This window comes from Rattus rattus, chromosome 4 (genome assembly GCF_011064425.1).
Source record: "Rattus rattus isolate New Zealand chromosome 4, Rrattus_CSIRO_v1, whole genome shotgun sequence".
Lineage (NCBI taxonomy): Eukaryota > Metazoa > Chordata > Mammalia > Rodentia > Muridae > Rattus > Rattus rattus.
The window spans coordinates 46,412,055-46,427,579 of record NC_046157.1 but is presented as its reverse complement, the minus strand read 5'-3'; the positions used below and the strand labels follow the sequence as shown (position 1 = coordinate 46,427,579).

The 15,525-nt window shown below is 40.6% G+C and overlaps 1 protein-coding gene and 1 pseudogene across 1 annotated transcript in view; one reads left to right on the top strand and one right to left on the bottom strand.

The window, feature by feature from the left end:
- The window catches only part of Nsun3 (NOP2/Sun RNA methyltransferase 3), a 61,197-nt gene that overhangs the window by 31,235 nt on the left and 14,437 nt on the right, over positions 1 to 15,525 (top strand). The window lies entirely within an intron of this gene.
- Positions 580 to 5,696, bottom strand: LOC116898926 (annotated as a pseudogene).

Below are 15,525 nucleotides of genomic sequence, written 5' to 3'. Positions count from 1 at the left end.
TGTGACAGAGATTACGGTCCCACAGGGAAAAAGGTTTCTATTCTTGGAGGCCTCATCCGACTGGATCCCTCAGGACTTTTGCACTGGCACTTTCATGAGGAAAACAGGCGCTGTCTGTCAGAGCACAAGCTAACCTGGCTCTGGAACTCTTCAAGTTCTCTAAGCTCTTCACAGGACAACAGTTCTTAGCCACCAGTGATCCTGGCAGCCACTGCCCCATCGTCCTCAGTAGTAGCTTCCCACACTGCACCAAAACAGTAACTAACACAACTAGGTCAGCTGGTGTGGGAAGATAAGGAGCAGCAGCTGCTAACTGTACTCAGTGAACACCTTCAAGGAGTAGTAGCCAAGTGTGCTGCCTGTCCTCACCCAGCAGCATACAACAGACTGGAGCAAATGAGCAGGCCACAATGAACCAAGCCCCCAAAACAGAGGCAGATTTTAGTGAGCCAGGGCCACAGCCCATGCTAATAACCTCAGTTCATATCGGCCCTTTCTGGAAGAATCTTATGAATCTCCTGGCTCCAGAGTTCCCCCTGCCCAGGACAGAGAACAAAAGAAGCAGGCTTTCTAGCTACAACAATGCCACATAGAGTTTAAGCTGTGCAGAAGACTGCATCTGAGACGACAGCATCTCCAATATCTAGAGGGGCAGTGCTTGCCCGCTGGACCACACTCCTGGAGGACTTAATGCAGCTGAAGGGCAGTTGCCCAGATGTCGTTGCAGGGGAACTGAGGAAGGACCCATCCTTGGGGAATGGAATTGCCTTTAGGATGATAAGACAGCACCAGGTACTGATCCCAGTCATGCCTTATCTGAATGAGCCCAGGCAAGAAGTGCTCAGCCTGGGGTAATATCGACTTCCGGAATGGCTGCAAGAGGTGAGCGAGTGAGAACTCATCTGGATTCCGGAATAACTTGGACTCGATTTCACGTTTCCGAAGTAGAAGTTTCTTTCTCTTTTCTCTGTTTCTTTTCCAGTTCTCTTCTCCTCTCTTCCTCCTGTTCTCCTTCTAGCATAACTGGGAGCGCTCTCTCTTCAGCTTCATACAGTTCAGAGCGCTTTTTAATGAGCTTCCTCAGCCACTGAAGATGGTGCTCAAAGTCTCATCTGCTGACCCAGGAGGAGACCCCTTTCCTTGCTGCAGCTTCTTTTCTCAGTTTTCCCAGTTTCTCCAACGCACGCGGAATGTCCACCATTCTTTGGTGTGTGATTGTTTTTTCCTTACCTCAGCTAAGACCCCATCAGCAGCTGCTTTGAGTTCCTGTTCCCACTTCTTTTCCTCCACTTCCTGCACGCACTTCATCCTCCAGTGGTCAATCTCCTGCTCCTGTTCCCTGACCTGCATGGCCTCTGCCTCCTGCTCAGCCTCAGGTTAGAGGCCCTTTGGAGAAGCTGCAGCAGGCAGCTGCGCTGGATCTTGCAATTTACAATAGAGTAAACTGTCAGGATGAGTGTTGGCCAAGCAATAAGGAATGCTTAAGTCCTTGATTGCATATGTAAAGAGCAGTTAGGGCAAAAGGAAGCAGTTGTACTGTGGAGATAGTGCGCTTGCCCTGTGCCTCAGGCTGGGATTCCATAAATAAAGAGGGCTGAAGCAGGAGGATGATACTATCCATGGTCTTCCCAGAACTTTAAAAAACGATTGCTTAGATATGCAATATTCATAGGGTGTAGAATTTTAGCTTTTGAGAGTTAATAGTCTACAGTCATATATTACCATTCTTTGATGTTGTACATAAATGAAAAGCAATCTTTTACTTAGTGGAAGATTTTTATCTTAATTTCTAAAGGGAACTATTAGTAGATGTGCAAGGCTTTTGGTATTTTGTTTTGTTTTGTTTTGTTTTGTTTTTTATGTGGTGAAGACATCTTTTGGTGCTAAGATCAAACCCAGAACCTTGCATATGCTGGGGAAACCCTTTACAACTGGCGCTGTCTTCAGTTCTAATATTCTCTTATAAAATCTTTTGAAAGCAAATCTATATGCATTATATAGATGCAGTGTCATATGTTGTCATGACAATTTAATGTACTGTTTCTAGCATTGATAGCCAAAAGCATAAAAAGCCGAGTGATGTCAGAAGTCAGGTCCCAGAGCATGAGCTCACTGCACACTGAGAAGGGACCTTGGCCTATATGAAAATCTCTGTTGGAATTTTCAAGGATGATGATCCAAGGTATACAAAATTCCACCACACAAACATCCCCTAAGCTATTCTTAGATTATCAGAGTGAAGAGCAGGAATTAAAGGAATAATTGAACATAATTCAGTTTTAAAATATACCTTAATGGTTGTTTCTCAAAATCATTTCTGAACCAGTAATTCCAATGTGTGCCATGTGTATATACATCTATATGATAGAATTCTGTCAATCCAAGTACATGTCAGTGTATTCAGAAGAGTGTGGAGTGGGGAAATATGCTGAAAGTGATAAGCATGACATCTTTTTAGAAAGTGGTTCTGATATTTGTGCAGGAGAAGTTTACATGATTTGGGGTTGGGAAACTGCTAATGGAAGAGTATGATTTATCACAAAAATATAGGTATCTTATTGCAGTAATGTATCATGCCATCCATTTCCTAGAAGAAAATCAATCACACATAAAATACTGACCCCTTCTGGTTTTCTTTTCTTACTACTTGACAAGTAAAATTGAATTTAAGAACTCATTGAAAGAGGAAGCTTAGATTATTGGGTAATGTTTTGAAAATTTGTATAAATCATCCAGGTAACAAGTCTTAAAAACTGGTACACTGACAGCAAGAATTGTGTTTTAAAAGAAGCAATAAAAAATCACTAACGTTTATTCTCTGATGCCCTTTAGCTGGGCCGTGGGATTCCTCAGGACTCCTCGGGACTCCTCATGGTTGAGAGTACAGGCCTTTATCCTTTATCAACATGGTAACCAAAAGTGCCCGTCCGGATACTGGAAGAATAATCATAGTCGTAGGCAGAAGGGTTACATCACTGTGGGAGGATTCTTTCACTGTTCCTGTTATGAGTTCCTATTCATCCACTTTGTATGTCGTCAACACATGCTTGGTCATACATGTTTAGAACAGAAAATGGAAGCAAAGTATTCTGCCAATAACAGTAACTCTGAGTTTCTCCTGTCTTCTGTTTTTCCTCCTCCTTTCTCTTTTAATTTTTAAAGTTAGAGACCAGAGGTTCTGAGGTTGATCATCTATGATTTGGCAAAGTGAACTTTGTTTTCCTTTTTGGTCCTGAGTGCTAAGGTTCAGGCTCAGGAACCTTCTCGGTTCCTGCACTGCTCCTGATCTCCATACCCTTATGCCCAGCCCTTACATTTGCCCTTTTAACTGGAAGTTATCAGGATTCCATAGTAAATGGAATTATAGAAAGTTAAGGAGAAATCACCCCTATCCTTATGTTGCTCTTATGTTTCACTCATAAATGACAACTTTCTGTGGATTTTGTTACTTAAAGTGTCTGTAGTGGTATGAAATGCAATCTTAGTACAGGACTTTATCAGTATTTATTAATTTATCAAGTATCTATTAAATACCTACATTGTATGGCACATTTGTAAACAGTAAAACATGTACTTATAATGTCATGAGGAAAACGACAGAAAATGTAATAAAGATTGCACTAGAGAAAATAGCTAGAGAGCAGATAAGGCAAGTAAAGTAGTCCCACACACATACAAATGTGTGTGCACTTGTACACACACAGACACACACACACATTCATGTGCAAATAAGTATAATTTTAAAAAGAAGAATGGGGCTGTACCAGTGTTTACTATTAGTTTGTTCTTTTCCGCCGCTGCTTGCTTTGTGCCACACGTGCATGTATGGGGCAGATAATAAGGCTTTGGGTTGTAAGATAGAACTGAGGTTATCAGGCTTGATGGCAATACCTTTGCCTAGAGAGCAATCTTACTGACCTAATGCTTGATTTATTCTTTGCCAAACTGTTTGTTCTACTCAGACTGCATCCAATTTTTTCTATAGTTAAGGATTAAACCCAGGACCTTGCACATCCCAGGCAAGTGTTCAACTACTGGCCCTTACCCTGAGCCTCTACTTATTTAAGTTAACTGCACCTTTGACTCATATTTAGTTTAAAAGTTGTATTATATAACTGAAAATACCTCATTATTAGGAAACTACTGAAGTAATCTTTTTCAGTAAAGTGATTTCATTTTATAAAAATACTTTTGTTAATTCATTCAGAATTTCATACATTATATTTTGACCATATTCAATCCCAGTTCTCTCTCTTATCTTCTCCCAGACCCACCCCACCTCCTTCCATCTAAGAACTTCATGCCCCCTTTTTTTTAATTCAGTAACATTCTGACTTCAATTTGTGCTGCCCATTTACTTCTGAGGCCATTCACTGTAGCTTGGTTGACCTACCAGAAGCCATAACCTTAAGTAAAAACTATCACTCTGCAAAAGCCATCAGGAGTCCATAGCTCCTTATTTAGGGGTCAGGATTCATGAATCCCTTCCTATACCACAACAGAATGTTAACTAGCTTGATTTGTGTGCAATTTTCTGCAAGCACCTACATTTTGTTTTATGTTCGATTTTTGGATTATTGTTTTGTTTTATGAGTGACAGGATTTCTCAGTCTGGAACTTAATGTCCTAGAACTTGTCCTATAGACCAGGCTGGCCTAGAACTCAAGTATCTGCCTGCCTCTGTGTCCTGAGTTCTGGGATTAAAGGTATGTGCCGCCAGGCAGCAAGAGCTTGTTGTTGTGTATTCAAGAGTGCAGTGGTCATATCAGGACCAGAAGGTATAGTTTAGCTCTGGTCCTTCCCAAACTCTGGCTCTTACACTGTTTTGCATCTCTTCTTCCATGATGACCCCTGAGCCTGGGGAGAGCAAATGTATTCATGGTTGAGCACTGTCTAGCCCTCCACGTACTTACTCTGTGGACTTTGACCAGTCAGTTTCTGCATTCCCCATTCACTGGTGATGTCTGAGAGCTACGCCAGTACATGGATATAGAAAAGGAAATTTAGAGGCAGCAGATGCTGACAAGAATGGTTGCAAATAGGAGACCTTCATTTACTTTTGGTGGGAGTAGAAATTAGTGCAGTTACTGTGGAAATCAGTGCAGTGGGTTCTCAGAAATGAGAAATTGGTCTATCACATGGCCTAATTATAACTCTCTTGGGCATATCTAATGGACTCTGTTTCTTACTATAGGACTTAAATGCATCCATGCTCATAGCTGCTCTATTCACAATAACTAGTACATGCCTACATATCTATCAATTGATGAATGGATAATAAAAATGTATAAATACAGTACAATTTTAATTAGCTATAAAGAAAAGCAAAAGTATGAAATTTGGAGGTAAATGGATAGATCTGGAAATATACAGAGATAATCTAGACCTAGAAAGACAAATGTCATGTTTTCATTAATATTTAGATATTATCATCTAACCTTTGTCAGTTTCTATGCTTAATTTGGAGTACCTGTTAAACAGAGGAAAACTGAAAAATATGATATTGATGGGGAATGGAAAAAAATCTTGTTTGTTTTTGTTTTTTGTTTTGTTTGTTTTTGTTTTTTGTAGTAAGGGGAGAATAACTAACATTAAGGATGTTTGAAACCTATTATTTTATAGACTGTGTGTGTGTTTGTTTCTCTGTGTCTGTCTCTATTTCTCTGTCTCTGTCTCTGTCTCTGTCTCTCTCTCTCTCTCTCTCTCTCTCTCTCTCTCTCTGTGTGTGTGTGTGTGTGTGTGTGTGTGTGTGTGTGTGTGTGTGTTTTTCATATAGAAGAGTTTAATTGAGATAACCCAGATTAGGGGATTATGCTAATCCCAGAATCATAGGTTGCCAAGTAAAAATTTCAGTGATAGGTGTGAGATGCCTCCTCTTGAGATTTTCGTCATAGGTATCCAAGAGAACCCCATAATAGAACAGGCTATTCCCATTGCTCTTAGTCATCTGCCAAAACTTGATATTAAAACCATATTGCTGAAGACACCACGTATACTAGTCACAAGATATGGAAATATCAAATATGTACTGACCAGAAAATTTTCTCCCCCGTGGCTACCTCTCATAGGACTGGAAAATGCTATGTAGGCAGCTGGGGAGGGAGATGTCACTCTTATCTAACTATGAACTCCGTGAACTACAATAACGACCAGCATGAGAAGATATTATGCCCACGGTTATAGTAGTTGTACAAATGTTGTATGAGTGGCTACTTTTAAGCTTCTTGATAGAATTTAAGGCACAGAAGGAACCACATGCCTTGTAGAGTAAATCTGTCTATGGATTCATGGTTGGGGCCCTCAAAGGGTGTACCTACTACTATTGTTTTGCATTTATTTTAGAAAGATTTGTTCTTCCATGTAGAAGATAGATACTCAGGAGAAAACAGAGGAAAGTTAATTAGGAAGTATGGAAACTTTCAAAATGAGTGAAGGTGATCAAGCAATTAATTTAAGGGACATAGGTCTTGTGTGCTCATCTATACCTGTGAATGTACATGCACCTGTGTGTCCTTATATGTAGAGGCCAGTGGTTAACATCAAGTAACTCTATTGTCTTCACTTTATTTTGGTACAGAATTACTAAACATAGACTTTATCAATTCAGTTAGGGTGACTAACCATTGAGCTCTGGGAATTTACCCAGCACTTTTCCCTCAGCATTGAGGTCACAGAGCCATGCTACCATGGCTTTCACATGGGTGCTAGGGATCAAACTCTGGTCTTTATGCATATGGCAAACATCTCTAATTTCCACAAAGATTTTCCAAGTAGAATAGTAACTATGTAGCTCACCTTAATTTATGAAGCTCATAAGATACAATTTGTATCAACAGAAGTTTAAGTTATGTTTCCATAGTGACTTGAATGCAGATTTGAACTTGAAGTCCTGACTCAGCCTTCTGTGTACCTGGGAGTTCTGATCTGAACTGTCAGTATATGCTTGCCTTTTTCTGAGCATTCTTCTACTTCACTCCAGCTCTGGCTTTTGTATCCTCCTTCCATTTGATTTTTAGACAGGGCCTTTCTGAGTTGTCTAAGCAAGCTTTCTGAACACAACTGACCATTCTACCTGTGCTTCTCACGGTGCTGGAGAAGTGGCTCAGTGGTTAAGAGCACAGACTGCTCTTCCAGAGGTCCTGAGTTCAATTCCCAGCAACCGCATGGTGGCTCTCAACCATCTGTAATGGGATCTGATGCCCTCTTCTGGTGTGTCTGAAGAGAGCAACAGTGTACTCACATACATAAAAGAATAAATTGAAAAGAAAGAAGCGTTGGCATAACTGTGCTGTACTGTACCAGGCTTTGAATATTCTCAAGTGCAACTTGGTGTGCCATATTCTTCTTGAAAGGTCTCTTTATTAGGAACACCTTTCTCTACCTGATGGCTGTGAGCAGATTAGTGCACCCTGCTAATCACAGCTCCCTGAAATGCTTCTTCCGTCAGACTCAGGCTTGGCACTTGACCCCATTCCACCCTTCACTGTGGATACCTGACTTTTCCATGCTGTTGAGCTAAATGGGTTCACTAAGATGCCATCACTAAAGTTTGCAGGCTTTTAATTATCTTATAATCTGGCCACTGCAGGAGTCAAATGACTTCTTTCTTTAAGAGGAGATCAAAGTTTTTCTCTAAAGAATTATTCAGGTCAATGTGACTCTCTGTTCTGTAAAGACATAGGGATTTCTACAGCATCGATTCAGGGAATGTCTTTAAAGACAGTGTTCTGCATATTGGTTCAGGGAATATCTGTAAAGACAGGAATTCTGCATCGCTGTGTGAGGGGATATCTATAAAGACATTGGGTTCTACAGCACTGATTCAGGAAACATTATATAAAGACACGGTACTTCAGTATTGTTTTAGAAAGTCTGAAACGAGTATGTAAGATGACCTGGAAAGTTCCTTAATCTGTGTAAGTATTTCTGCCCAGATGGAAGCCTATCCTGGGACTCAGAAGACCATTTCTTATTTGAAAAATAAAATTGGAAAAAATAGTAATTCAAAATCATTGCTAAACAGTTCTGTTAACCAACATGTTTTGTCATGTATCCATTTGTTCTGATTGTTTTCTTATTTTTGAATGTTAAACCTGTTTAAGAAATGCATTGATCAAATCTATACTTTTGTCTCCTCTGCCGAACTCCTTCCAGAAAAACGGATGCATGTGTGCGTGTGCACACAAGCACACACACACAGAGACCTTCCCAGAAAAACTGTACAGTCACACACTCAAACACACACAATTAACTTTCTCAGATATACCCTATAGTCACACACACACACACACACACACACACACACACACCCTCCCACACACACACACACACACACCCACTCACACACACACACACACACACACACACACACACACACACACTCTTAATTTGCATACTTTAAAAAAAATTGCCTTTTTTGAGCACATGAGATTTCATTTGGTAGATCAAGACCCTATCTTGGAGTTAGGCAGATTTAATGGTGTCCTGCCACATTTAGATAATTTAGGCAGCATAATCTTACATTTATTATATTTAGTCTTAAGCAGAGAAGTTTTAATATTTACCCCTTCCCCATACACATATTAATGAAGAAATTAGCTTTGCAAGAGATACACAAAATGAGATCTTCAAGTGGAAATTGGTAAGAAGTGTGCGAAAGCGTGTCCTTTGTGATCTGCTTCAGGAATAGCTGATGCCATTGCTCTGTTCTACTAGCACCATGTAAGAAATATCCCTTCTTCAAGGTAAAAAATTCCTGCCAGAAGAGAGATGGGAATTATCTGTGTTTTCATTTCTTATACTAACAAAAGTCTGGCCAGTGGCATGGTGCTTTTGAAAATAGCAAGCTTGGTCATGTTTCTTTCTCTTTCATAATAAACAGTTTCCTATGTAGAAATTTGATGAGTTACTATGAGCACAGGGAAGGGTACCCTCAAGACTTGTAAAATAATACTTTTAAAACTGATGATAGCACTGGATAGCTATCAACCTAGAAATCTCTGTGCTTTGATGTTTACAGTACCTGAAACTTAATTTCAAATCTGCATTTATTTGACAGATTGCACATGAGCCCCAACTTTTCACCTTAATGCTTCTGTGGTAGCAGCGTATAATCACACAAGGGCATTCGACTTGCTTTCTTGCCTAGATGCTCTTTTCAGGCAGCAGCAGTAAACTGGTAGACAGGGGATGGGGGTGATGAGAAACAGGCAGTAGGGAAGGAAAAACCTGAGAGCCTCTGCAAAAGGACAAAAGCAGGAAGATTGGAAAGGAAAACTAGAGGTAAAGTGTATACAGACCCAGGATAGAAAGGGAAAAATAAAGGAAAGAGCTCCTCCCCCAGTCTCAGGGTAAAACAGAGATGGGTGCAGAGGAATTAGACACTTGGGCTGGAGGAATGAAAGGCACAAAACAGAGATTTAAAAGGGCTCAGGAGAATCAGTTCTATAGTTTGACAGTTTTTCAAATTATAGAATAGTGATTAAATTGATTCTGTTATTCCATCAATTTAGGTATAGTCCTTGAAAATGAATTTATTTTCTCCCTTTCAGACCAAATTTCCCTCTCCACCATTTTTAAATATATTCTCTTAGATATCTCTTTTCTTTTTTCTTTTTTAAAAAACATATATATATATACACTGTAGCTGTCTTCAGACACATCAGAAGAGGGCATCAGGTCTCATTACACATGGTTGTGAGTCACCATGTGGTTGCTGGGATTTGAACTCAGGACCTCTGGAAGAGTAGTCGGTGTTCTTAACCGCTGAGTCTCCAGCCCCAGATGTCTCTTTTCTTAATAAAAAAACAAGACCTAAGATAATTGGTATTAAGTAATTTAATTGTATTTTCGGTACCAGAGATATCATTTTTAAAGCAATAATATTTTTTCTTTAAATGGGGTCCAGTTACTTAAAAGAAGTTACCAAGTAGAGACTGGAGGGATTTCTCAGTAGTTAGGAATGAGCGCTGCTCTTGAAGAGGACTAGAGTTTGATTCTTCACACCCATGGCCAGATGGCTTACAACTCCTGATAACTCTAGCTACAAAGGATCTACCGCTCTCCCCAGGCCTCCACAGGTCCTGTTCATATCTATACAAATCTACAGAAAGTCAACCACTTAAACACATGATTAAAAGTAAATCTTTCAGAGCAGCCACAATACACTTTACCAGGAAAGAGGCCTCATTGCTTTAAGTAGTCCCCCCACCCCATTACTGGTTGTGTTACTCACTGTGGGGCTCAACATTTTTCAGTTCATATAAATTGTTAGAAAAACCATTTTTTTTTTTCTCCAGATGAAGCTTCTGGACTTTCTTAGAGGCTGCTTGAGCTGTGCTTTACTCTGACTTTTATGAATGGTTTACTGAAATTAAATTCATTCTTATGGTTGATGTTGAATAGTTTCCTCATGGTCTCCCTCACCCAATTCTTTCATATATTGGGTTATATTTTAAAATTACAAGCTAAGTTCAGTGGCTTGCATGGAATCTATACCAGCCTGAATACCAAGGCAGACATAGTCTTTTAAAACAAGATGCTGTCTTGTAATAGAAGCAAAACAAATGCATGGGCACATGCAGAATGATTATAACATGAGGGGAAGCACTGTTAATTAAGGTCTTATTGTACCATGATCACACAGGATCACTCCTCTGAGCTCGGCACAAAATGGAAGATTCCCTTTACCAGCAGGGCCTCCTGTTCTTTGACCTTGTCTGGGGAACACTACCCAGCCCCCTACCCTCTACAAGAGAAAGGCCAAGTAGTCCTTGGCCAATTTACAAGTTCAACTTCCTCTTTCCCACCTAGCAAGTACCTGGAATTTCTGGAATGTCTCTCCATAGAATTGAGGCATTCACAGTACTTTAAACTCCAGCCATTAATTTCATTCCCTGTGAAAACTCCTTCCCACTTTCCAAACTTCATATATAGTCTTTCCCATAACTGTTCCAGCCTCCACTTCATCCTTCCAACTTTGTTTACAGCAGTGCCTGGACAAGGACATGGAACCACAAATGGTCCCCAACACACACACACACACACACACACACACACACACACACACACACACACACACACACACACACACACACACTCCACATTAACGTAGTCATTATTGTTTGGAGAAAATATACTAGAGGATTTCATGGACAATAAGTTAAGCTTTCACAGACTGCACACTTTGCAGGGGGTTATGACAGATGAATCAGTGTTCACCTAATTTAAAAAAATCCATGTTTTGGGGGAGAGGGTCTTACATAATCCTTAGAACTAAGCATATAATAAAAGCAAAGAAATGTAATGTATATAGTTCTGGGACAGTATCTGTCTGACTGCCTGGAGACATAGAAATTCTATGTTTGGTTAGAAAATATCTCCCCAAGTGTTTCTACAGATATAGTCTGAGATTTAAGTCTCATCCAGCTACAAAGGGTGGTTACATAGCCTCAAGCTGAGCAGCCTGACAGCACATGAGATGGAAGATCCTATGTCGGTGAAGAAGGAGACTTCCGTCTTACTTGTGGTTTCCATTGCTATGAAGAGAAACCATGACCACAGCAATGCTTATGAAGGAAAACATGTTATTGGGGATGGCTTACAGTTTCAGAGCTTATAGTTTATCATCATGCCAGAAAACGTGGTGGCATACAGGCAGACATGGTGCTAGAGAATGAGCTGAGAGTTCTACATCTTTATGTGTAGATAGAAGAAGGAGACTGTGTGTCACAGTGGATATAGCTTGAGCATAGGAGACCTCAGAGCCCATCCCAACAATGACTTACGCCAACAAGGTCACACATCCTAATAGTGCCACTTCCTATCGTTCCACTTCCTATGGGCCAAGCATTCAAACATATGAGTTCATATGGGTCATATATGATCAAACCAACACACTGTCTCTGTGTTTCCAAATGGTGTATAGATCTATTGTTACTCTTAAGCTTCTACCTTTAATGGTGTTAGAGACCTATAGAGAATCTCTATACATATTGGATCCCTCCTTCAGTTAAATGGTTCAGAATTAGAAGTTGATATCTGTGATTCCAAGAGGGAGTATCCTAGAGGAAGTATGCACAGGCGCTGTCTTCTGCATACAGGCTGAACTAGTAGATCTGTAATTATGTGTGCATTTTAAGGAATCATGCCAATCAGATAACTCTGTCAAGAGGTAGAGAATGATTTTTTAAAATAAAATTGTGATGGTATAGTCCAGGTCATTTGCCATATTAGCTAGGGTTCTCCAGAGAAACTATATGCAATTATGGAGGTTAATAAGTCCATAATTCACAGGGTAGACCAGCAGGCTGGAGACCAAGGGAAGAGTCCATATTGCATTTTCAGTCCAACACAATCTGCTGTAGAGTTTCTTTTTTAAGTGAGGTCAATATTTTGTTCAACTTAGTATTTCAACTAATTGTTCAAGTCCCACCATATTATGAAGTGCAGCCTGCTTTATTTGTCTCTCAATTCAAATGCTAATTTTATTTAACCTCTTCACCCTCACCAATATGCTCAGAATAATATTTAACCAAATATCAGAGCATAGTGATCCGATGACATTTTAAAAAGTCACCAGTTATCCATGCTAGCATTGGGACTTGTAGTTTTGTAAACTTGTTCCTTAATACCTGCTTATTATACTGTTATTGCATTTTAGATTCTGCTATAGCAACTCCAGCGTGATACCTAACTCAGTATTAGTCAAGGTATCTTTTTCCTTATGTAACAGAGAAAAGACAGTTTATATAATAATGACTTAAATAATAACATTAAAAAAGCATAAAAAAGTAGTTCTGACAATCAGTAGACAGCTAGGTTCCACAGTCATAAGGACCTGAGCCTACCAGTGCAGTCAGTCCAGTTCTTACTGTTTAATTAGAATTCCACTTGTAGGAAGGAGTTAACAAGCATAACTAACATTGTGTACACTCTGGTTCTCAGGTCATTGCCTCAGACCTGCCAGCTCCTGGCTTCTCTATGTTAAAATGCCTGAAGGCCTGCAGTTTTTCCTTTCCTTCCATAAGCTTTTGGTATGATAAAATGAATGTCTGTTGCATCCTGGGTCTTGTTGCCCTAGATTCCATACTTAGTTTAGCTGTTTTAAAAGAGCTCTTTGCTCTAAGAAGCAGTGGTGAGCTTTTGGCCCTGCACCCCTTTTAGCTTAGGTTGGCAGTCTGTGCTTCTCTAATTAGCAGTGTGACTTAGTCAGAGTTTGTGATCCTTCATTTGATAAATGGAGTAAGACTTTACCCTATAGACTTTGTGAGGTCTTATTAAGACTGCATATGTAGTGCTCTTTAGGCATCAAATAAATATAAAATAGTGTTACTACACAGACAGATCAGATGTCCTTTGCACAGTTTAGTTGGATACTGGTGGTTGGCACTTGGGGTTCAGACTGCATGTTTTCAGGGTCTTGGCATCTTAAGAATGAAATGAAAGTGCACACAGACTATAGAAGAGCAAAAGTACTTTATTCAGTTGATGGTTTACATATGCTTGGCTCCGGGAGTGGAATGTGATGGTTTGCATGTGCTTGGCCCACAGAGTGGCACTATTAGAAGGTGTGGCCTTGTTGGAGGGAGTGTGTCACTGTTGGGGTGGGGGAGGGTTGGACTCCCTCCTCCTACCTCCTCCTACCTCCTCCTAGGATGCTGAGGCTGTTCCTGGTTTCCTTCGGGTGAGGTTGTAGAACTCAGCTCCTCTTGCACCTTGCCTGCCAAGATGCAGCCATGCTCCCACCTTGATGATAATGGATTGAACCTCTGAACCAGCCCCAATTAAATGTTGTCCTTTATAAAACTTACATTGATCATGGTGTCTGTTCATAGAAATAAAACCCTAACTAAGACAGAAGTTGGTACCAGGGACTAGGGTATTGCTGTGATAGGACTGATCAAGGCTTTTGTTTGGAAGAATGTGGACTTTGGGACTTTGGATTTGGAAAGCAGTAGAATGCTTTAAATGGGGCTTAATGGGCTATCTTATTAGCAATGCAGAAGTCTTAGTTACTGAGAATGATTTGAATTGTGCAGGCCTGGCCCAAGAGGTCTCAGAGGAAAAGAATTGCAGTATGTGCTATAAAGGCTGCTTTTGTGGTATTCTGGTAAAGAACGTGGCTGCTTTTTGCCATTGTCTGAAGAGTCTGCCTGAGGCTAAAGTGAAAAGACTCAGATTAATTGCATTGGCAAAGGAAGTCTCAGAAATGCCCATCATAGACTTTGTTCTCTGGTTAAGTCTCATGAAGAGCATTTTAATGAAAATAGGGAAGTTGAGAAAGAAAAACAAAATTCATGGCTCGAATATTAAAGGGACACCCAGAAGTGAAATGGAGCTGAATTCTGTGTTGAAGACTATTATATTGAATTAAGGGAGTAATGACTTTGGGGCAAGATCCTACCCAGCTCATTCAAGATCAGTCTACAGAGCAAGATCCAGGACAGCCAAGTTTAGGCAGTGAAGGAGTTAGAAAAGAGGAAGCTAGTAATAATGTAATAGAACAGGGGAGTCATGTTCCAGATCCTGCAAGCAACAGAACTCTCTGGCTTTATATATAAGAGCAGAAGAAAACAATTGATCCTGGTTAGCTGGAGCTAAGAAAGAGATCAGCATCACTGAGGTGAATCTTCTTGGAAGTGTTTTTTGAGAACTGTGTTCCAAAGATGCCAAGGTCGTACTGAAAGATCCCCGAAGAGAGACCCTTACTCAAAATCGCGGACCCCAGACACAGAGAGACCATTTTGGATGTAATAAACAAAGGCGAGGTTTATTACGGAGATCTATGGAGATCTCCGGGCCGACACGTATCCCACGCAGGAGACAGAGGTGTCGACCCGGACTTTTAGAAGCAAGGGGTTTTTATAGGGTGAGGAACAGGGGGATGGGAAGAGTTGGCTATAAGTGGTTGGCTCATTCAAACATAGCAGTGAGATTACAACACAGCAGAAGAGTACGTGCTGACTGGGGCGTTCGGGTTTTTAGAAGCCAGGGGCGTATCAGGGTTTGAAGGACATCTGGTTAAAGTGTGACTCTGAGTAAGCTGGGGGAGGTGCCTTTCTGCCAGATGGTTTGGGTCAGTCCTGATAACTCGGGCTGGTTCCTGCATTCCTTTTCTTTATCTTTATGGTCTGTTAGTCCTAGCGGCAGGGCGGGCCCTGTCATGTCTGGACTTGCCTGGGCTTGTTTTTCACAGTGTCTAGCCCTGAGTCTGTGAATTTTGAAACTTACTCTTTTAATTTTACATTTTTAAACCTTAAATCTGTATAATTTTCCTTTCATTACCTCATGCTATGGCTGGACTTGGTAGTATATAAGTGTCACCCAGGTGGTACTGGTTTTGAAGGCATGAAACGGTCATGAAGAACAGCTGAGGCTGGGCACCGTGAGAGGCCTTAGAAGGCCATTGGTGAAGGTGCAGCCTTAGTTGTAATTGATGGCCCAGAACTGAAGGGATCATGCAAAGGAGTTGAAGCTTGGCACCATGAAGGGAGCCTGTGAGAGGCTACTGGTGAAGTCTAGCTC